Here is a 23,124-nt window from a genome sequence, read left to right as displayed (position 1 = left end):
AGAGTGTCGGCCTGTGGACTCAAGGGTCCCAGGTTCGATTCCAGTCAAGGGCATGTACCTTGGTTGAGGACACATCCCCAGTGGGGAGTGTGCAGGAGGCAGCTGATCGATGTTTCTCTCTCATTGATGTTTCTAATTCTCTATCCCTCTTCCTTCCTCTCAGTAAAATTTCAATAAAATATATTTAAAAAAAAAAAAAAAAAAGCTTCAGAGATTCATTCCTGAGAGAGAGAAATGGCCTGAAATCTAGCTCCCTCCATATCTTTCTATGAAGAGTTTCTGGGCCCATGATTGAGGTGGCAGGAAAAACTGTTACCTGCTCTTCTTCCTAACTCATACAAAGACATATTGATGTCAACCCCATTGTATTTTTCCACACACAAAAGAGTATATTTACAGATTTCCGAGATTCAAAAATTGCTGAATTTGTTCAAATAAAAAGGCCGTGCATTATCACTGCTATAAAAATGCCTCTTCAATGTCTCGTGTCATAAAATGAAAACAAAAGTCTATTTTATGACAAAACACCAAAGAACAAAACAGTTCTCTACCATAGCTGAACACTTACTGAGCACTTAGTAGTATCTGCATCAAAATATCTGGAACATATACATCTGCATGTAGTGTTGGTGCAAGAAACACATCAAGAAAACAGTGGAGTCCTGGCTGGGTAGCTCAGCTGGTTAGAACATTATCCCAATATGCCAAGGTTGCAGGTTCAATCTCCAGTCAAGGCACATACAAGAAGCAACCAATAATGTATAAGTTAAGTGGGACAACAAATCCATGTTTCTCTCTGTTTCTCTCTCTTTCTAACTCAGTAAATAAAAATTTAAAAAGAAAACAGTGGGTTTCTCTAGGTAATGTTACAGAGCATAAATATGACTAGATTAGGGTTGTTGGCTGCAACAGCCCTTAGTTCCTGAGAAAAAGATCGCTAAAACACTTCCAATTTGCAGAACATGTTTATATTTTCAAAGTAATTCCATTATCTTTTTTTTTTTTTCATTTCAGTATATGTACTACTGTTGCCATCTGACAGCTAAGGAAGCAGGGCACTTCATCATACTTCAAACCCACAGGCAATCAGGGTCCAGATCTTCTCATGCTAAATAGGAGACATATATTGAGTTTATTTGTAATCCTCATATGCTATCATGGTTCAGGACATTTTGGTGAAGCAGGAAAAAAACATGAATTACATACCACATACATAGTATGCTTAAAAGACCCTGCTATTCTATCAAATCAACATCACATTTCTTAGCAATACATTGTTTCTAGATTTATACTGTCCCCCCATAAGTTACCCTATTCTCATATTTCACCTTGATTCAAATGCATATATATGCAAGAATTTTATTTTGGTACTTTTTAGGACAATATCTCTAAGTCAGGAAACAGCCCTCAAGTGGAAATGGAAATATCCACAAACTGATCTAAATGCTATCATCTTCAAGCCACTCAATGTTCACATTAGTCTCATCCTAAGTATTCATGCCACTGACCCAATCTCCCTATGAGGAACTAAAGAGAAAGAAAATCTAATTAAAAGCCCAAGGAAAAATCCACTTTAATAAAAATTACAGCCCAAAAGCCAAGAGACTTTACAGTAGTAAAAAACAAACAAACAAAAACCCTAAAACATGGAAAAAAATTGTTAACAAGAGATGTCAAGGGTGTAAAAAAGAGGAGACACTAATTTACCGAACTGAAACCAAACCAATCCAAAAAAAAAAAGGGAGAAGCATAAAAAGATGAAAAAATAATGGAAGATGGGAGGGGTTAAAAGACAGAAAATCACAATTTTAAGGACATCTTACTAAGAACAGGAAACTAAATGTTTAACGCATTAGTTTACAAAATCAAAGAAAAAGAATGAAACATTTGGTTCTATCAAAAGCAAAAGAAAACCATCTACTGGTTGAGCCTCTGCCAACATTTCTTCCCAAGTGGAACAACCATACAGATGAGGGTCCCATACAGACTTGGCCAGGAGCGGCTGGGGACCCTGTCAGATGGGAGCAATGCCAGAGGACTGACTGTAAGAGCCTCAGTGTAACAAATTACCAGTATGCTTTTCTCCACACGAAAATATCAGTGAATCCTAAGTGAACTACATGCAGACCAGATCATTACTGTTCGTAAAGTTAAGCAATGTAATCATCACACACACACACACACACACACACACACACACACACACACTTAGTAGACATTAAGAAATCTCTGAAATAAAAAATGACCAGAGTAACAAAGGAGTTGAATATACCATCTTTAAGAAAAAAAACTACTTTTAAACCCTTATCACATTTTAAAATTTTCTTTACCTCAGAAGTCTTTTTCGTAATTAAATTTTTTCAGAAAAAGTCGAAAAGTTTGTATCACCTCTGGCAGTTGGAAATCAGTTTTAACTACAAATTATTTAAAAGAAATCACTCCCCAACAGTACCAAAGCACTGAGATTCCAAAGCAGTTGTCATGCATAATTCCATTTTAGAACCCAGCTAGCCTGCCTGACTGGCACTGGTAAGAGAGGCCTACAGACTGGAAAACTAACAGGAAAAGTTGCATTTCATATCATGGATCTAATAGGCCGATGAGCTTGGAAAAAAAGTTAGGACCTACAGTTCAGCTTGATAGCTTTACTACAAATAATAAAGCATGTGGCCTGTGTGGCTTAGTGGTTGAGTGTCGACCCATGAGCCAGGAGGTCACGGTTTGATTCCAGGTCAGGGCACAAGCTAGTTTCGGACTCAATCCCCAGGGAGAGGGGGGATAGCCTGGGGGGGGGGGACATGCAGGAGACAGTCAATCAATGATTCTCTCACCACTGATGTTTCTTCTATCCCTCTCTCCAGGGGAAAAAAAAAAGCAACAATGGTTAGCACTCAATTTTAAAATAAAAGATTAAAACCCACAAATTATATACTTTATAAGGGTAAATTGTATGGTGAAGCTATATCTCAATAAGGCTGTCTTTTTAATAAATAAATAAATAGTACTTAGAAAGAAGTACTACATATAACATATAAACCACCTGGCTCTATTACTGAGAGATCACAAAATGTGTATTTTAAAATTCTGATATATAAAAAGAACATCAGCCAAAACCGGTTTGGCTCAGTGGATAGAGCGTCGGCCTGCGGACTGAAAGGTCCCAGGTTCGATTCCGGTCAAGGTCATGTACCTGGGTTGCGGGCACATCCCCAGTAGGAGATGTGCAGGAGGCAGCTGATCGATGTTTCTCTCTCATCGATGTTTCTAACTCTCTATCTCTCTCCCTTCCTCTCTGTAAAAAATCAATAAAATATATTTTAAAAAAATAAATAAAAAAAATAAAAAGAACATCAACTTCACTCATGGTCAAAGAAATGCAAATTAAGATAAGATACTGTACATTCATCATCTGTCAGTCAGATCAGCAAATATTAAGAACTTTCATAATATCCAAGCCTGGTCATATGACGGCTCAGTTAGTTGAGCATCATCCTGTACACTGAAAGGTTGCCAGTTCAATTCCCGGTCAGGACACATGCCCAGGTTTCGTGTTTGGTCCCCAGTTGGGGTGCATACAGGAGGCAACGATCAATGTTTCTCTCTCACATCGATGTTTCTCTCTCTTCTTCTCTAAAATCAATAAAAACATTAAAAAAAAAAAAAAAGACTTAAAATACCCAGAACTGATGAGGAAACATGGAAATTTAAACTCTAAAACACTCTTTGTACATTGGCACATCTTGGAGGGTAAGTTATTAACCGTTTCAGGGAGAACCAAGATGGCGGCATAGGTTAACGACGGAGTTTGCTGCTTTGAACAACTACTTCAAAAGTAAAACTAAAAGACGGAAGGGACATCACCCAGAACCACAGGAACGCTGGCTGAGTGGAAGTCCTACAACTAGGAGGAAAGAGAAACGCATACGGACACTCGGAGGAGGTGCAGTGCTGAAGTCAAATTCTGAGGTGCGGAGTGCGCGGAGCGGGCTGGCGGCGGAGGGCGCGGTTGTTGTTTTCAATCAGGAGGGAGTCGCAGACTCTGAGCTCCAGATCCGGGCGAGTCTTTAGGGACCCAGACTCAAACGGGAGAAGCGGGACTGTCTGGCTTCGGTCAGAGCGAGTGCAGCTTTCTCTCCCAGCTTTGCAGCGGGTGCTGGGACTCAGAGAGGCAGAGCCCCTGGGGACAGGACTGAGAGCCGCCATAACTGCTCTCTCGGGCCCACCCTGTTGATCCTGTTCGACCCGCCCTACCCAAGCCCTGCACAGAGGCATTTGCTGGATAGCCTCAGGCAAAGGCTAAATTAGCACCTCCCTAGAGGACAGAAGTTCTCTCACTGCTGACACAGCTGATTCTCATAGCCACTTGGCCTGGAGGTCAAACCCTCCCTGGGATTAGCTACAACAATCAAGGTTTAACTATAAGACTGCAAACAAAGACCACTAGGGGGTGCACCAAGGAAGCATAACAAAATGCGGAGACAAAGAAACAGGACAAAATTGTCAAAGGAAGATATAGAGTTCAGAACCACACTTTTAAGGTCTCTCAAGAACTGTTTAGAAGCCGCCGATAAACTTAATGAGATCTACAAGAAAACTAATGAGACCCTCGATGCTATATTGGGGAACCAACTAGAAATTAAGCATACACGGACTGAAATAACAAATATTATACAGACTCCCGACAGCAGACCAGAGGAGCGCAAGAATCAAGTCAATGATTTGAAATGCGAGGAAGCAAAAAACACCCAACGGGAAAAGCAAAATGAAAAAAGAATCCAAAAATGCGAGGATAGTGTAAGGAGCCTCTGGGACAGCTTCAAGCGTAACAACATCAGAATTATAGGGGTGCCAGAAGATGAGAGAGACCAAGATATTGAAAACCTATTTGAAGAAATAATGACAGAAAACTTCCCCCACCTGGTGAAAGAAATGGACTTACAGGTCCAAGAAGCGCAGAGAACCCCAAACAAAAGGAATCCAAAGAGGACCACACCAAGACACATCATAATTAAAATGCCAAGAGCAAAAGACAAAGAGAGAATCTTAAAAGCAGCAAGAGAAAGAAACCGAGTTACCTACAAGGGAATACCCATACGACTGTCAGCTGATTTCTCAACAGAAACTTTGCAGGCCAGAAGGGAATGGCAAGAAATATTCAAAGTGATGAATACCAAGAACCTACAACCAAGATTACTTTATCCAGCAAAGCTATCATTCAGAATTGAAGGTCAGATAAAGAGCTTCACAGATAAGGAAAAGCTAAAGGAGTTCATCACCACCAAACCAGCATTATATGAAATGCTGAAAGGTATCCTTTAAGAAGAGGAAGAGGAAGAAAAAGGTAAAGATACAAATTATGAACAACAAATATGCATCTATCAACAAGTGAATCTAAGAATCAAGTGAATAAATAATCTGATGAACAGAATGAACTGGTGATTATAATAGAATCAGGGACATAGAAAGGGAATGGACTGACTATTCTTGGGGGGGAAAGGGGTGTAGGAGATTCGGGAAGAGACTGGACAAAAATCGTGCACCTATGGATGAGGACAGTGGGTGGGGAGTGAGGGCAGAGGGTGGGGCAGGAACTGGGAGGAGGGGAGTTATGGGGGGGAAAAAAGAGGAACAAATGTAATAATCTGAACAATAAAGATTTAATTAAAAAAAAAAAGTTATTAACCGTTTCAAAATTAAAAATGTACATGCCTATTAATTCAGCAATTCCACTCCTAAGAATTTACTGTACAGATAAACCTATACAATTGTACAGGTTCAAGGGATTAAAAAAAAAAAAAAGAATCAAAACCAATTTAACTGTCCATCAACAGGAAATTCAAGTATATATCCACACATTGTCCTACAATGCAGTAGTTAAAAAAATTTAAAAACAATTTTTTTAAAAGCCCTGAAGTATAACTACAGGTATTGGCTTGAAAAATATGGACTTGAAATATTAAGTAAAAAGCAAAATTCAATATAGTATGTATAGTGCGTACATAATGTGCTTATAAGTTCATAGAAAATGCCTGGAGGAATATTGGGGAGTGGGCATTATTCTTTTTAGAGAGTATAAATCTATAATAATAAAAGTGTAATATGCTAATTAGACCAGAGGGCCTTCCGGACTAAGCCGGGGGCCCGAGGGAAGCCAGAGTCCCGGGTGCCGAAGAGAAGCCGGGGTCCCGGGTGCCAGAGGGAAGCCAGTGCCGGCAGCCAGGGGAAGAAAGGCCTACTCTTACATGAATTTTGTGCATTGGGCCTCTAGTGTGATTAAAATGAGTATAAATTTTATAATTATAATTTATATGTAATTTGAATGCATCAGTCTCTCAAAGTCATACCCCAGTGTCAAAGCTCCCCATACTATAACCCCACCAGTCTTTCCAGTGCTGTATGGTTCCAGCCAAACCAGTCTTCTTCCTTTGAGATATCAGCCCAAAGGACTCTTCAAAACGTTCTTGCCTTCAATACATTTAAATTTGATCAGCTACCAAATATAAATTACCTAAGTTTAAAGAACTATGTCTGCCTGCATCTGTTACAGAGCATTTTAAAAGAATTTTTTTGAAAAAAGGAAATTGAAACACAATTTAATAATCCTCATCATAAAAGCAGCAAAAGCACTGTTCTCACCATTTCCCATGCTTTCTAACCTCTGTGCCTTTGCTCCAATTTCCTGCCTGAAATCCTCTTAGCTATTTATCGCATGTCCAATCCTGACAATCCTTCAAAACATAGGTTAAACACCTTCTCCTACACCAAATCTCTCTAATGCCCCAGCCGGAGTTAATTCTTTCTTTTTTTTTAAGGGAGAGAGAAAGAAATATCAATGTGAGAAGGAAACATCGATCAGTTGCCTCCCATATGCACCCCAACTGGGGATCACACACACAACCTAGGCATGTGCCTTGGCTGGGAATCTTTCTGGTATGTGAGACAACACTCCAACAGAGCCACGTGGAGAAGGCAAACTCTCTTCCTTAAACCACAGTATCATCCTCATCTCTTGAGGCACTTTCCTCTACCTATCACTCTACTGGGTTCATGTCTCTGTCTCATTTAGTGAAAAAATTCATCAAGTGCACAATCTGTCTTGGTGGTTTTGTATGCCCCATTTCATACATAAATTTAACAGATATTTCACTAAAACCTATGAGGAAAAATGGCAACAATCTGAAAATTTTTAAAAAATGGGCTTTTCTTATGCATTTATTTTAATTAGGTAATATTTACATAAGACAAATAGGAGAATGAAAGGTAAGAATCCCTCTCCACCCTTCTCCCCAGTGCCCTAGTATGTATGCCTCCTGAAAAGGAAATCACTAATCAATTTTTTAAATATATTTTTATTGATTTAAGAGAGGAAGGGAGAGGGAGAGATAGAAACATCAATGATGTGAGAGAATCATTGATCAGCTGCCTCCTGCACGCCCTCTACTGGGGATCCAGTCTGCAACCCAGGCATGTGCCCTTGACCAGAATCAAACCAGAGACCCTTCAATCCACAGGCCAACGCTCTAGCCACTGAGCCAAACCAGCTAGGGCACTAATCAATTTCTTAACACGAGGTTTTAAGAAGTCCTGAGACACTAGAACTGCATAACACATTCATAACTTTGGATCTAAGTTGATAGAAACAATTAGTGGCATTTAAGAGTAAATTTGCCCTAACCGGTTTGGCTCAGTGGATGGAGCGTCGGCCTGCGGACTGAGGGGTCCCAGGTTCGATTCCAGTCAAGGGCATGTACCTCGGTTGTGGGCACATCCCCAGTGGGGGTGTGCAGGAGGCAGCTGATCGATGTTTCTCTCTCATTGATGTTTCTAACTCTCTATCCCTCTCCCTTCCTCTCTATAAAAAATCAATAAAAATATATTAAAAAAAAAAGAGTAAATTTATTTCTGACAATTATACAGTTGCATGCAGTATACTTGTGCAATTGAAGTGACCAAAGCTGATGTGGTCTCTACCCTTCTGGAGTTTACAAAACAGCAATAAAACTGAAGTTGCAGAATCTGAGTGCAACAGTCCGGATGCTTCTTTTCTAGCATCCCTGTCCTGTCATCATATTCTTGGGCTTCAGCTTTGCTCTGCTAACTTAATCACATATAATCATAGTCCTCAAAGATTACACTCCCGTTACCAAAATGAGAATCAGCATATGACCAAAATGCCACAGCAGTTATTATTAATGGTGGGCCACTTTTCTGAATGGCAAATCTTATTTATCACATGGTATTTCTCCTTAATTTCATCTCAAAGATCCTGAAATTTGAAAAATGCTTTGCAGGTCCCTTGCCTCTCCACCCATCCTCCAAGTCCCAGACTGTCATAAATAAAGTCAGGCTGTGGGGCTGATGGACAGATGGCCAACTGTTTTTAGTTATTCCTCACAGGCCATTAAACCAAGCTACTAGAGAGCTGAATCTCTCTCTCTCTCTCTCATATACACTGAGTGGCCAGGTTATTATGACCACCTGACGTTTGTAGGCAAATTAGCTATAATTTCGCGCTGAAGTTGCTAGAGGGCCAGACCATTATAAATAGGGAAGCAGGTTGTTTACGACGACAGAAGTGATTTTTTTCTGAAGATATGGGTAAACAACGCGATTTAACAGCCTTTGAACGTGGGATACACACACACACACACACACACACACACACACACACACACACACACACACACACACTGAGTGGCCAGATTATTACGACCACCCCATCAGTACTTCGTTGGGCCATCTTTTGCCTTCAATACTGCGGCGATTCTTCTTGGCACTGACTCTACGAGATGTTGAAAGGTGATGCGAGGAATCTGACACCATGCCTGATGAATAGCACTGTCCAGTTCTGTGAGATTTGATGGTTGTGGAACCAGCTGCCTGATGGCTCTTTTAACTTCGTCCCACAAATGCTCAATTGGATTGAGATCTGGTGATTGTGGGGGCCACCTAAGCAAGGTAAAGTCTCCCTCATGTTCTTGAAACCACTCTGGCACAATACGAGCACAGAGGCATTGGCGCATTGTCTTGTTGGCAGAAGCCATCTACATTGGGATACCCCATCAACATGATAGGATGAACTTGATCAGCAACGATACTTAGGTATGTTGTGCTATTCAGACGTCGTTCCACACGAATTAAAGGGCCCAAATCATGCCAGGAAAACATCCCCCAAACCATAACACTGCCCCCACCAGCTTGAAGAGTTGTACTCATGCATGTGGGGTGCATGCTTTCATGCTGTTTCCGCCAAATTCTCACTCTGCCATCTGCATGATGCAACTGGAAACGTGATTCATCGGACCACATGACTTTTTTCCAATGCTCGACTGTCCAATCCTTGTGTTCCTGTGCGAATTGGAGACGTTTTATCTTGGTAACCGCAGACAGCAAAGGTGTTCAAACAGGCCTTCGGCTTCCAAATCCCATACGATGCAGTGGACGGCTAATTTGCCAACAAATGTCAGGTGGTCATAATAATCTGGCTACTCATAATAATATATATCCCAAGTTTAAAGGCTGTTAAATTACACTGTTTACCCATATCTTCAGAAAAAAATCACTTCTACTGTCATGGCAAACAACCTGCTTCCCTATTTATAATGGTCTGGCCCTCTAGCAACTTCTGCGTGAAATTATAGCTAATTTGCCTACAAATGTCAGGTGGTCATAATAATCTGGCTATTCAGTGTACATATCCATTCTCTACCATCTAGACCAGCGGTTCTCAACCTGTGGGTCACGAACAATGAAAATACAACCTGCATATTAGATATTTACATTACGATTCATAACAGTAGCAAAATTACAGTTATGAAGTAGCAACAAAAATAATTTTATGGTTGGGGGGTCACAACATGAGGAACTGTATTAAAGGGTCGCAGCATTAGGAAGGTTGAGAACCACTGAAGACCCTCTCTAAGAGGGAATATTAATGTTATTGATTGGGCTTTCTTTGTTTAATTCAAAACATTGATTGGACTTTTTTTAAAAATATATTTTATTGATTTTTTTTACAGAGAGGAAGGGAGAGAGGCAGAGAGTCAGAAACACCGATGAGAGAGAAACATCAATCAGCTGCCTCCTGCACAACCCCCACTGGGGATGAGCCCGCAACCAATGCACATGCCCCTGACTGGAACCGAACCTGGGACCCTTCAGTCCACAGGCCAACGCTCTATCCACTGAGCCAAACCGGTTACGGCAGGACCTTTTTTAAAAAATATATTTTCATTGATTTCAGAGAGGAAGCGAGAGGGAGAGAAAGATAGAAACATCAATGGTGAGAGGGAATCATCAGTCAACTGCCTCCTGCACACCCCCTACTGGGGATCGAGCCCACAACCCAGGCATGTGCCCTGACAGGGAATCAAATCAGTGACCTCTTGGTTCCTGGGTTGATGTTTGGCTCAACCACTGAGCCACACCTGGCTGGGCATGGATCTTCTTTGTAAGAATGAAGATTAAATGCAGATTGAAAGCTACATATATATGAGGGTCTCCTGCTATCTTGCTCTTGTTCATTTCTCTCAAACATGCTCTGAAACAGCTGTCACCAACCGGTGGTCTGCAGAGCACTGGTGGGCTATGAGGTCCAAAAGGTTGGCGGCCACTGGTTTAAGGAAACCTTTGGAGCAGCGGTCGCCAACCGGTGGTCTGTGCACCACTGGTGGTCCATGAGGTCTGAAAGGTTGGCGGCCGCTACTCTAAAAGACTGTAGTAAATTAGTGAGATTTAGGAGGAAGGGAAATCCCTTGCCTAGGCCTTAAGCTTAAGCAACATACTGCAAGCAGTTTACTAGACAGCTCTACATTGGTATTTTAGCCAAGGGCCCCATCTATATATATAAAAGGCTAATATGCAAAGTGTCCCCTCAGGAGTTCGACCAGGAGACCAGGAGTTCGATCGCTCGCTATGACATGCACTGACCACCAGGGGGTGGCATGGAATGAAGGAAGGCCCTGGCAGTAGGCAACCAGAGAAGGCCCTGATTGGCCCTGATCGCCAGCCAGGCCTATGGACCCTACCCTGCACGAATTTCGTGCACTAGGCCTCTGGTTAATAATAAAATAATACTTTGAATTTCCAATTTGCCATTGTTCTACATATATATGTATATATATATAAATCTCCTTCAGGAACATCATAAGGAAGAGGAACAGCAGAGCTATGATATTCTAATTATTTATCAACACCCCAAAACTCATCATTACTCCATTTACTTGGAATTTAATCATGCACTGTTTTGTAGTATTTCCTATATTCAAGGAATAGTAAAAATTTTACAGTTGGTTACTTAAAGAGAATTTATGCAAACCCTCTAGAGTTGATCCATTGCTCCTACATATCTCCTGGTTGCTGAGTGTTGCATAGACAACAACCACAACAAAAAGGAACATAGTGGAAAGCTAGATCTCTGGATGATAACTATAATAACAACAAATATAGGCCTATGTTGAGTACGTACTTTTGCCGGAGACAATTTAAGCACTTTACATATACTAATTACTTTGGTCCTCACAACAAACTTGTGAGATGGTACTATTATTATCCCCATTTTACAGATGAGGAAACAGCGACAAAGAAACATCACAGAGTTAACAAGAAACAAGTTAGGGATTGAGACTAGAGCTCTTAAGTACTTTGCTACAATAATAAAAATTAGGTTAAGAGTGGACAAATACAGATTGGTAAATTTTGAGGCTCAGTGCCCAAAAGATATCCGAGGAGACAGAGGACAACATGGATCTGGACTGCAGGAGAGAGAGGAGGGCTGCATTTATAAACTTGCAGGCTGGAAGCATTAGGTGAAATGAGGTCACTCTGGAAGACAATGCCGACGGAGAAGTTAATGGACAGAATCAGGAGGAATACCAATATTTAACACAAAGTTAACATGGTGTCAGATGGGTACCAGACTTATCCAGATGATCACTTCATAAGTGGTATAAATGCCTAATCCTATGTTGTACACCTAAAATTAATATAATATTGTAGGTCGAATGTAACGTAAAAATAAAACATTTTTTAAAAAATAATAAAATACAGTTAACACATTTTTAATATGTTTTTATTGATTTGAGAGAGAGAAAGGGAGAGGAAAAAAAACATTGATGTTTGCAGAACCATCAATCTTCTGCAAGCCCCCTACTGGGGATCGAGCCTACAACCAGAACAAGTGCCCTGACTGTGAATCTACCTGGTGAACTGTGGGTGCACAGGATGACCCTCAACCAACTGAGCCACACCAGCCTGGGCTGCGGTTAACACATTTCAGGTGAAACTAATGACACAGCAGGGTAGTATTTTAGCACACTATAAATATAAAACACATTATTCCAAATCAAAATATATAATGGTTATACCTAATCTATGGAAGCTATACCGTAATTTAACTAAATGACTATAGGTTTATAGCAGCATCTGTTTTTTTTATTTTTTTAATCTTTATTGTTGAAAGTATTACATCTGTCCCCTTTTTTCCCACCATTGACCTCTTCTAGTCCACTCCCCCCACGCCCTGCCCAATGACTTCACCACCCTATTGTCTGTGTCCATGGGTTATGCATAAATGCATACAAGTTCTTTGGTTGATCTCTTCCCACCCACCCGCCTTCCCTCTGTGATTCCACAGTCTGGCAGCATCTGTTTTTATTGTTCATTGGTCATAGCTTAGGTTTTCATGACTTTAGGCAAGAACGCCACATATAACACTGTTCCTAAAAAGAAAATAATCTGCTTTAAATTCTATCTTCAGACATGCTTTTCATGGAATATACAGTTGTAAAAAGAAAATGACCTAAATGACCATATTTCAATGATTCTAAGATGCACGATGTTTTACATGTGTATAGCATTGGAACTAGGAACAAGTCTTACAGTTTAATTGCAGCATATTTTTTCATTCTTATGGTACGTAAGATAATGGTGCATCTTACTACCAATGGCCTTAGATTCAATGAACTGTGACTTTCAGAATACATCTAATTCCGTGTATAAAAATACACATTAGTGTAGTTAAAGAAAAACTTTCTGCCTTCAAGAGGTTTATAATTTAACAAAAAGAATAAGATTAATACTAAGATACAAATGCAAGTAACAAACATTTACACAAGATATAAAGTGACAAAATGAGTGAGAAGGTTAAAGAACCAAAGAAAATGTACTGAATTGGTAGAAAATAAGAGTGGCCAAAAAACTAAGGCAGTATGTTCGAAGTATAGTTTTCACTGATGTTTCTTTCTCACTTCAATGTTTCTCTGTTTCTTCCCGTCCCCCTTCTTCTCCTCTCTAAGCATGTCCACAGGTGAGGATTAAAAAAAAAAAAAAAGATAGTGCACAGCAGCAAAGCATAAGACTAACATTTGGAACTTCATTATTAAGAACAAAAGGACAAGCCACTGGATAAAGAAAGGATTAATTTTACATGTTTCACAAACTGTTGTACAAAATATTAGTTTATGTAAGAAGGTCACAGTATTCTTTGGGGAAGGAAAAAACCAAGCAACACAAACAAACAAATAAAATGTCCTCAGAACACTTAAAATACTTGTACGATATTAGAATGCTATGAATACAGTTTGGGAACCAATGACTTGGATAAACAGGTAGACAAGTAGGTGGATAGATTCACAGAAAATAAAAGGAAAACATCACTGGTTTGATCCGAGGTCAGGGCACATGCCCAGGTTTTGGGTTCAGTCGGGGTGTATATGGGCGGCCACTTATCAATGTTTCTCTCTCTCCCTTCTCTCTCTCTCTCTCTCTCTCTCTCTCTCTCTCTCTCTCTCTCTCTCTCTCTCATCAATAAAAACTCTTTTTAAGTCCATGGAAGTGGACACAGAAGCATAAAGACACAAAGAAACCTTAGGAGATAAAACAGAGGAGTGAAAAATAAGAGGATTAAGTGGGCCAGCCCATCAGGGAAAAGCGTAAGTTAGTATATTCTTGCCCAATCTGAACAGCCTTAGGTGGTGGCCCTGCAGAGAGAGCAGGATCGCAGACGGATGGTGCCCCTCCAGTCGCACCAGTGACCCACACATAAAGGAAGGGAGGGAAAGAGGAATGAGGGGACAGTGAGGACACTGGCTCTGCACTTAATAAGGAGCATTCAGTTTAAATTCACCCAAATGATGTTTTTATATATCAAACATTTTTTTAAGTCAGTGGCCAGAGCCTATGTGTCCCATTAAGAATCAAACTCCGCCCTAACCGGTTTGGCTCAGTGGATAGAGTGTCAGCCTACGGACTGAAGGGTCCCGGGTTCAATTCCAGTCAAGGGCACATACCTCGGTTGCAGGCTTCTCCTCAGCCTGGGCCCTGGTCGGGGTGCGTGCAGGAGGCAACCAATCGATGTGTTTCTCTTGTATCGATATTTCTCTCTGTCTTTCCCTCTCTCTGCCACTCTCTCCAAAAATTAATGGAAAAATATCTTCAGGTGAGGATTTAAAATAAATAAATAAAAATAAAGTGGATGTACCATTTAAGAAAATAAAATAGTGGTACATTATTAAAAAAAAAAAAAAAGAATCAAACTCCCAAGAGGCTACAGCTCCCAAGTATAGCCAGATTCTGCTCAGGGAGGGAGAGGTTTCCAGATCCTCCCCAGGAGCTTCTCTGAATTCATACATGCAGACACTTGCCTACATCCTCACCTGTTCACTCCCCGTGAACACTATTCACCTCACACACGTTAAGTGCCACCACCACTACCCCACCCCACCTCCAGGAGAAGTAACAGGGTCAGGAATCAGCCCTCTGGGAGCCTGGTGGACATGCATAGTTCCATGAATGGACATGTGCACGCTCTGCTCTACTGAGTGTGCGAGTGGCTGTGGGCTGGATTGGGATTTTGTAGGAATGGCCCCTGCTGTTCCAGGACTCTAAAGATGCTGCATGGCCATGCTTGCTCACAAGCTCTCTTTCAGTAGCCAGGCCCTTAATGTAAATACTGTCATACTGTCCCCTTTAGAGTGGCATCCTTATGCTACACACAGGCTAATAACCATGCACAGCCCTGGCACGAGGGTATGGCTCAACAAAGTCTTCCTGTTAAGGAGGGAACAAGGTAATCTGGGCACTAGAGCTGCGGGGGGGGGGGGGGGGGGGGGGGGGGCTGGGAGACCCTAACAGTACTGCAGTAACCATAAGTTTCCACTGAACCTGGGATTCTTGTCTTGCTGTGAGGCCTGACTCTCAAGGTTCACATTTCTGTTTCACTTTTCCCCAACACTTGAGATGACTTGGGAGACTTTCTATTCTTGGTAACCAAGAAGCCTAACCAAAACCCTTACAAATCTCATGTATGATTAGCTTAAAATTAGGGCCTGACTGGTGGCTTCACCTGCTGATGCAAAGGCCCAAAGACAAATAGGCTGTGAGGTTCCTCAAACACCACGTGCTCTACGAATTAGAGGTCATATTGATGTGTAATTTAACCACATAAGGAAAATTTTCACAGTTAAATATATTGCTTATGGTTAATGATATACTGGTAAATTTTACCAAATAAAAATAATAATTTTACACTGACACAAATAGTTCATTTATAGACATAGTTCTTATATGAGCCATCCTATCCAACCTAATTACCTAATATACAGATACGTGTTACACCTTACATTGTTTGGCATACCAACTTAGTTATACCAATCACAATTCCAACCAAAACTCCAAGCTAGTAAATATATTTAGTATTTGAGAACGTTTTAGTTATTAGTAATCAAATATTCATTAAAATGGCTTAAGCAATCTTAACAATTTTCTAACACATAAATGCTTTCTTCTCATTATTTAAGAAACACTAGAACTCTGTTAGATAAGAAACCAAGCCCAAGCCAACAGGCTCACCAAAATCACGCTTAAATAAGACAAGCAAAACTATAAATTTAGAATAATTACCAAGATACTAATAATTAACAACCACTTAAATATGATTCAAAAGGAATTCCTGGTTTATTGAAAATCCCTATGGTCATTCAGAGCACAGCCTTATCAGAAAATGATTGTGTAAGACAATAGTGCATTGTTTCAGGGTGTATGCATATGTGTAATGAAGTTCACAGCTATGTTATACTAATGACAAACATCTGAATTTTCTGCTATCTTAACCTTTAAATCAACTGCAAAAGAAGCTGCCAAAAGCAGTCAGTAGGAAAGCACACAATTCCCAAAAGAATTTTGTATATACAACTCATTTTAATACTTAAATGTTTTTTTTAATTAATGAAATTTGAACAAGATGTTAAAGATTCAAAACTAATTTGAAAAGTAATGGGTGCTTACTAAGTCCCTAATAATATTCAACATACACTGGTTTTTTAGAAAAGCACAGGTCATATTCTTTTTTTTTCATATTCTTGTATGTAGATATTTTCAGCACCTGGCGTATTTCTGTTATTACATACAATATTCTGTTATTACATTCAATATTACATACAATTATGGCAGGACCTGACAGTGGTTACTGTCCCACTTTTTAAAAAAAAATTTTTATTATTACTGATTTTAGGAAGAGAGGGAGAGAGAGATAGAAACATCAATGATGAGAAAGAATCATTGATCGGCTGACTCCTACATGCCGCCTACTGGGGATCAAGCCTGCAATCCAGGCATGTGCCCTTGACCTGGAATTGAACCCGGGACCCTTCAGTATGCAGGCCTACGGTCTATCCACTGAGCAAAACCAGTTAGGACCTGTCCCACTTTTTAAAAGTGTTTGAGCAATAAGTCAAGGTTGAAAAAAAAAACAAACTGGTGCACATATTTCTTGATTTGGATTACCTTTTTGTTGTGAATTGGTTCTAGTTATTCTAGCTACCTCGAAACAAACACTGGCAAAGACTATATGGGATTGAAATTACACTACTCTATTTCTACTGAATAAATAATACATTTCACATTTCAACTGTTCATATTTCATTGTAAAAGATACACAACTTTAAAGATTTGCTCTAAGTTTTGAAAGCAAAGTGAATCAGAAATCACACTTCATGAGGAGACAGCCTGGGAGGGAGATATTTATGCTATACTGAGTTCCCCTTGCCACTACAAACCTCTCAACAGTTTACTACATTAAAACAATTGAGATGGGAAAAGATGTGTGATAATAAAAACCCTTTGAGGCATTTGTCAAGCAGATTATCTCTCAAACTACACCTTGGTTTAGAAACCTTTGAACAGGAATGTGGTGTGTTAATCTATGTGCACACTCATTTCACATTTTCTCTTACCTCTCACTTTTTAAATCTAAACCATACAGTAAGTCATTCTATCAGACGACTGTATTTGTTTGCATGACTACTGAAAACACTATTGCAGTGCAATTATATTACACATGCAAAATTGCTGATTTGAGTGAGCTTCTCCCCTATCCCTCCGCCTTCTACCTGCCTCACTCCACTCTCACACCCGCCCACACACATCCTCCCCCTATTAAATCCCAAAGGAAACTCTGAGTCCAGTGCTAGGATTTTTCTTTTCTACAGGGTAGGCCTATTTGGCTTTTTAATAATGATATTGAAAACTTTTTAAACCCATGATGCAGACAGTGGGGTGGTGAGGGCCTGGGGCGGAGGGCAGGGGTGGGCTGGAGGGAGTCGATGGGGGCAAAAAGGGGACATATGTAATACTTCCAACAATAAAGATTTAAAAATAAAGTAAATAAATAAAAGAAAACTTTTTAAAGACTGCTAATGTATATATCGTTTCCCACACCAAAACCACAAATAAACACCCTACTTTGTTTACTATTTCAAGACAAACTAAATTTCTCATATGAGATAGAAGAATATCAGTTCAAAGGAGTCCTTAGAAGTCACAATGTGTAAATACTTCTAATAGAACAAATTAATGTCAAGACACAGCCAATAACATTAAAAGCCTCCATGCAACGTTGCCTGTCAAAGGGCATCTGCACAGCAGCTCGGAGAAGTGGCATTAGTGGAGGAGCACTACAACTGCCATCCAAGAAAATCATTAGGCCTCAACTGTTACTCCCCTCCCCCATCCTCATCTTCCCGTCCTTCAAAGCAATCAACCAGTAGAAGGCGCTATTCTGCAACCTGCCATGACACACGCCAGCCTCCATCCCTGGCCCAGCGCCGGGTTCACCCCAGGTAGACCCTCTCCGCCTATTATTCCCTGTCCACTGTTGAAGAAAGCCTCTACACTAGCATCCAAAGCAGAAAACCAGATCTCGTCTGATAACCCCTATTCATAAAACAGAACAAAACACAGTGACAGCTCAAGAGCCAGCAAACCTATCGAACCATCAGACCACTAATCTGTCAAAACACCCACACACACTTTGCTAAATATTAACCTCAAACGCGATCTTAACCATAACTGAGACCACCTACTTCTACCCAGAAAAGACGACCCTGGTCACAGTCAATCAATACAATAAATGAGAGTCAACTGAACAAATCACTGTCCCCAACAAAGTCAGGGGCCAGGAGGAAGGCGAGCACTGACGGTCAGGCCGCCACACATGAGGAGGGGTTTCATCTTGACGTGCACAAAAAAGGAAGAGCAGCAGAAACCAGGTTTGCAAAGGGAAGACACGAAGGTGGAGGCGTCTGAACATGTTTCTGGGTGTCCTTTTGCTTCCAATGTACTCTTCTGCCTCTTACAAGGTCGCCAAAAAGGCCGGGCATGAGATGGGTGGGAAGAAAGCTGAAAAAGCAATGCACCCACCCTTCCCCCATCTGCTCTCCTCTGTCCCCAGAAGAGCTGTGTTTGTCTGTGCAAACCTAGTCCCAAATAGGGGAGAGAGAGAATGAGTGTGTGTATGAAGAACAATGAGCCCTCAGCCTGGGGAAGAGAGAGAGAGAGAGAGAGAGAGAGAGAGAGAGAGAGAGATCGCGCTGCTGCCTCTTTTCCCTGCGACCTCAACAACAGGGAGAGCTGGAAGCCAGCTTTCCATCCAGCCTAGGCCATCAGAACCAGAACTGGTTTATAATTTACGGTGAAATCAACTCCCCAAGCAAACCCAGGGAAGGCAATAGCCACCCGAAGGTGATTTTATTATTGCATAGGCCCAGCCTCTCTCCCCTCCCCCAAACAGGCTGAGGCTAAAGAATCCGGGGGACTCCAGACAAAAAGGTCCCTCTTGACACGGAAAGCAACTATCGAAACTGTTTCCAACCTAAGCACAGGATGCATTCATTTGTGTTGCATTAAAATGTGTGTTTTATTACAATTCCCCAAGTGCCCTTTTTACTAGATACCTTTTTGGGGGGTTTTAAAAAAAAATTTTTTTTTTTTTTTTGCTTTGGAGAAAGCTATTTCAGGATTCACACAAAACTACTTTCTAAATGTACCTTAAAATAGTAACACACACTGAAACATTTCAGACACCCAGTTTCTCAAGGACACATTTTGTTTAAATCAATGTTTGAAGTCTGTGATCCGGAGAAAGAAAGAAAAAAAAAACAACTGTAAGCAAACCCTTGGAAAAGAGGCAGAGGGAAATGACAATTCCACAAATGAATCATGTTGTGTTCCTTTCAACAACTTCTCCAGCAACCGGTTTCAAAGGAAACCTAAAACATAAAACACTCCCCGCCCCCTCCAAACACACACCATCTATGCAAAACGGCTTCTCTCGTTTCCAAAACCTTTCAACATTTTAAAATAGGAGCCGCTCTCTTTCCGAGGGCAGAACTAAGACGTGAGCGTAAGAATCCTTATTCCGCTGCAAGTTGAGTTTGGTTTCGTAATTCAGTCATCGGAGAACTAGAGATCGAGAACAAAAACAAAAACAAACAAACAAACAAAAAAGGGGGGGGGGGGAGCGCATCTTGGCCAACGTGGGAACGAAGACTTGCAGGAAAGTCTTCCCACAGGACCCCGAGTCCGCAAACGCGCCGGGGACGCTGCGCTCCGCCCGGCCGCCTCGCCGCTCCCTGTGCCGCCGGGGACGGAGCCCCCGGGGCAGCTCAGCCTCCGCGGACGAGCCCGGCGGGCGCAGGAACCAGCCGCCGGGAGCCGGTCGGACGGCCCGCGGGACGGACACCCGGACGGCCAGCGGGACGGCCGCCCGGGCCGCGCCCCCCGCCCTTTATTCCCGGACGAGAGCGGCGCCACACCGGCCTCCGCTCGCGGGCTCGCAGCGGACCGGGATCCACGCCCACCCCGGGCCCCACGCCCCGCGCCCCGGACCGGGGGCCAGAGAAGCGAGCAGCCGCCACGCGCGGGCAAGTTGGAGACTTACCTTCCCCGGATGCGCTACACCATCAATGGAGGTGTGTTCGGCCGGCTCCCGGGAAAGTGGGGGGACGGGGCGGGAGGCCCACGGGGCTGGGGGCCGCCGGGCTCGGGCCGAGAGGGGCCGGCCGCGGGGGCGGAGGCGGGGCGGCGGGGCTTCCCTCCCGTGACCTTCCGTGCGGGGTCCACCCGCTCCCAGCTCCGCGCTCGGCCGGCCCTTCAGGAGCGGGAGCCCGGGACCATGTCTGGTTTTGTTTGCTGAGGGCGAGGGGCTCCCTGAGGATGCTGGTGATTTTTCCTCAACTCGGAGAGAAAACGAGGCAGAGACAATGTGGGAGGCGAGCGAGCCGGGGGGAGGCGGAGGCGGGGACGGGACCGAGCCGGGCGAGCGTCTCGGGCGTGCGGGAGGAAGACGAAGCGGGGAGCGCAGGGGGCGGCTCGCGAGCGTCTGTGGGAGCAGCGGCGCCTCAGCGATGGAGGCCGAGCCGCGGCGGGGTTGCTGCACCGACCCGCCGCCCACTCCGCGCTCGGGCCCGGCCCACCTCGCAGTATCGCGCCTCTCTATTGGCCCCTCGCGGAGTGACGTGCGCGGAGGAAGGACCAATGGGAGACGGAGATCGGGCGGAGAGGCGGGACCTCTCCTTTTTTTTTTCTTTCTAATAAAATGGGCAGAAGAGAAGGTGGGGAACGGCCGGCTTCTGGCGACGCCGCGGCCCGGGCTGGAGCGCGCGCCCCGGGACACGGCCGGGCGGTGGGCTGGGCTCCGCGCGGGGCGCGTGTGTGTGCGGGGCGGGAGCCGCGGCGTCGCGGGCAGGTCCCGGGTGCAGGATGGGCCGCGCGGTCCAGTTGCTCCGGTTCCTACCAGGGTCACGATCTGCCTTTTGAGCCACGTAAGACGCGGATTCATAGCCCTGGGGGGCGCGGAGTGGGTTCCAACAATTCGCTAAGGACTCTCGAAGTCCTGATGAGCATTAACGTTTTCAAAATAAGTCAGTGGCAAAAGATTAAGAAAGAGGAAAAGGAAATTGGCGGATCGCGCTGCCTTTTCGAAAAGAGTCAGAAGAAAAGCCTGCAGAGTCTCATCAGGGAATAAAGAAGGGACTGTACCCGCCGACAGAGGGGATTTTAGAAAGAGAGAGCGGTGTACACAACTCTGTGCCGTAAGTTTGGGGGGTGGAGGGAATTAAAAAAAAAAAAATCGAAACACAGTATCACCTTTCTGTCTTTGAGAAACATTGTTTTCTCCCATTCCCCCCAAGACAGAAGTCACAGGGTCTCTGATGCCATTAGGGGAGAGAGGGGCAGGCCAAATGCTCATATTCTATTTAATGTAAGTTATAGGATTGAGGGGTCTTGGAGATTTTAATTATGATTAGCAGTTTTTGAAATGCATAACATGTTTATTGAGTTCTTTCACAGACCCCAGCACGAACCCAGGGTGGACCATCCATCTATTGTTTGTTTGTTAATATACTTTAAATGCTTTTTGGTGTCCTTATGCCACACACTTCTCCTGAAGGAGTTCAGATCTCTATATAAAAGAATAATTAAGGGATCGAGCACAGCACAATATACTAACTCATTTTTTCATATAAAGTGATCATTTTTCTCTTTGGAATGTCTATTCAGATTATAATTTCACATCCAACACTTTTTGTAATGTTTTAATTGATTTCAGAGAGAGGAAGGAAGAGGGATTGAAACATCAGTGAGAGAATCATTGATCTGCTGCCTCCTACACACCCTCTACTGAGGATCGCATGTGCCCTGACCAGGAATCCAAATGTGACCTCCCACAACCACTGAACCACACTGGCTGTAGCAACATTTTCTTTTAGGAAAAATTTAACTAGCAGATATTATTGGACTGTGACCCACGAGACCTAAAAACAAATAGGACTTTGCCATTACCTTTCCAAGTAATTTTTTAAATGTTTTAATTGAATGTATTGAGGGTGACGTTGGTTAATGAAATTATATGGGTTTCAGGTGTACAATTCTATAATACATCATCTGCATATTGCGTTTAGTGTGTTCACTGCCCGAAGTCAAGTCTCCTTCCATCACCATTTATCCCTCTATACCCTCTTCTACCTCCGCTCCACCCAAGCCCAGGAACTTTAAGGAAGAGAAACCCTGTCTGCTGCAATTCCTTCAGCTGTGAAACGGGAAAACTGGTTAATACTGCCTTATATACCTAATAATGTGAGAACTGAATTCTCACAGCATAATAGATTCAATAAACAGCTCTCCACATCCCAGATATGGATGGAACTATTCACATCAGTTTGGAAATAGGGGTAAAGTGTATTAGATGGCTTTGGTTTCATTCAAAATCCACATTTACAGGAGCACGATTTCTAACCAACGTTCAGCGGGTGGTGGGCAAATGGACATCGCTTCCCAGATGATGCCTGTGGACCCTGTGGGTCATGCAGCAGTGACGAGAGGGGCTCCGGAGATCCGGAAACTACATTTACTGTGGTACGAGCGAGGGGCATCCTTTTCATTTGTTTATAACAATGTAGATTTAGAAATGTCAAAGTTCCACATAGTTGTAAAGCATAATAGTATGGTATCGGGCCATAAAATTAGCAAACTAGACCTGTTTAACAATCCCACACAAGAGCTGTGGTCCAGCCAGACAGCCAGAGAGTACATACTAGTACAGCCTTCCTTCTGAGCATCTGAGAGACTGACAAGGTCATAATAATACATTTTAATAAGAACATCTATGAAACCGTGGATCAAAAGCTTATGCGTCCCAAGCATCAGGCCATGCATGTTGCATCCTTAGCCCATTTAGTCTTGACAACAGTCCATGAAGTGTCATTATTATTATCTCCATTTTAAAGGTCAAGAAACTGGTCTTAGAGGAGTTAAATAACTTGCTTAAGGTAAAAGAGGTCAGATGGG

At 42.6% G+C, this 23,124-nt stretch overlaps 1 protein-coding gene across 4 annotated transcripts in view; it reads right to left on the bottom strand.

Moving 5' to 3' along the window:
* The window catches only part of RERE (arginine-glutamic acid dipeptide repeats), a 418,729-nt gene extending 398,376 nt beyond the window's left edge, over nt 1–20,353 (bottom strand). For all 4 annotated transcript variants that reach the window (XM_059691362.1, XM_059691366.1, XM_059691364.1 and 1 more), the window contains exon 1: nt 20,216–20,353. The gene's annotated coding sequence lies outside the window, so the exon portion shown is untranslated. The remainder of the gene's footprint in view (nt 1–20,215) is intronic.
* Between the last annotated feature and the right edge of the window lie 2,771 nt (nt 20,354–23,124).

This window comes from Myotis daubentonii, chromosome 3 (assembly GCF_963259705.1).
Source record: "Myotis daubentonii chromosome 3, mMyoDau2.1, whole genome shotgun sequence".
In the NCBI taxonomy this organism is placed as follows: domain Eukaryota; kingdom Metazoa; phylum Chordata; class Mammalia; order Chiroptera; family Vespertilionidae; genus Myotis; species Myotis daubentonii.
This window is presented reverse-complemented; position numbering and strand designations above follow the sequence as displayed.